Source organism: Eubalaena glacialis, chromosome 19, assembly GCF_028564815.1.
Source record: "Eubalaena glacialis isolate mEubGla1 chromosome 19, mEubGla1.1.hap2.+ XY, whole genome shotgun sequence".
Classification (NCBI taxonomy): domain Eukaryota; kingdom Metazoa; phylum Chordata; class Mammalia; order Artiodactyla; family Balaenidae; genus Eubalaena; species Eubalaena glacialis.
In genome coordinates, this window is record NC_083734.1 from 45,704,144 (window position 1) to 45,705,514 (window position 1,371).

Sequence of the window (1,371 nt, forward strand, 5' to 3'; positions counted from 1 at the left end):
TGCCCCGACGGCCCCCCCCCCCAACAATGAGACCCGCGCGCCGGGCTCGCCCCCTCCGCGCCGCACGCCCAGCTACCAGGGCCGCCCGGCCGCCGCGCAGCCCGGGCCCGGCGGGGGAGGTGCCGAGTGGCACATCGCGGGCGCCCGCCCGCCCCGCGCCGCCCGCTCACGCGCCGCCTCCCCGGCCCCCCTGCCCGGCCGCGGCAGCCATGGCCGCGCGCCTCCGCTCGCTCGCTCCCGGCCCGCCCGCCGCCCGCCGCCGGGTAAAGTCTTAGGTTCAGGGAACAAAGCCTGGCTTGGTAGGGAGCTTTTCGCTCGCTTGCTCGCTCCGCGCTCATTCTCCCTCTTCCTTTTTCTTTCTGTGGCTCTCGGTTGGCGCTCCTGAGCCCTCCATCTGCCTGCCCTTTGGTCTCGGCCCCGGGTCTCCGATTCGCCAGCCCCTTCCGCCCAGATCTTCGTCTCTGCGACTGTTCTTCAACCCCAAGGAAACTTGGAGGTGGAGATCAGGGGAAGGGGCGCTAGAAGCAGCGGGAGCGACGTGGGCTGCTCACCCCTCGGTGTGCGGGGGTCTTTTTGAGTGGCCGCTCGCGGGCTCTTCCCTTGGAGGTCTGTCTGGAGGGTAGACACTCTTACACGCAGACATTTGTTCATTCAACAAATATTTATTGAATGCTTACTATGTGCAGTCGTTGAGATAGAGCAGTGAACAAACGGGTGTTCCTGCCCTCGGGGAGCTTCCGGTCCAGCTCACAGGCACACACGCACGCACAGGGACTCAGACCCCTCAGAAGCACGCCGAGGCACCCACAGACACACAGACTCACTCTTAGCTTCATCCAGCCACACTACCGTACCCTCCCAGAGGGGCACACCCCAGGTCCAGCCATTCAGGCGCGCTTAGAGACCCACGCGAGTTAGAGAGCCACTACTGCGGAAGTGCTCACGAACAACACATTTACACTTGAGCTCGATACATGTACACAAACACAAAACATAGACTCACACACAGCACCCCAAAGTATTAAAGTCCCTGAAATTGCGTCTGGGGAAGAAGTGAGGGGGCGTCGTCAACCCGAAGGCTTCATCCCCAAGGCCGGTGTGGGCAAGGGGGACGAAACCTGACCCCCCTACTTCCTAAGGGGGGGTGGACACCCGCAGGGACCAAAGGTCACACTCCCGCAGAGTAAGATGCGGTGGCGGAGGGGAGAAGCAGCCCTGGGGGCTTCAGCGACACTTCAAAGGCGTCGGGGCCGGGAACGCTTCCTGCGGGGGAGGGGCTGACCGAGAGGAGGGGGGAAAACCGGCCGGAGGACTGAGGCGTGGAAGAGGCTACCCCCCTTCGGCGCAGGCCCCCCTGGCCGACTCTTCCGC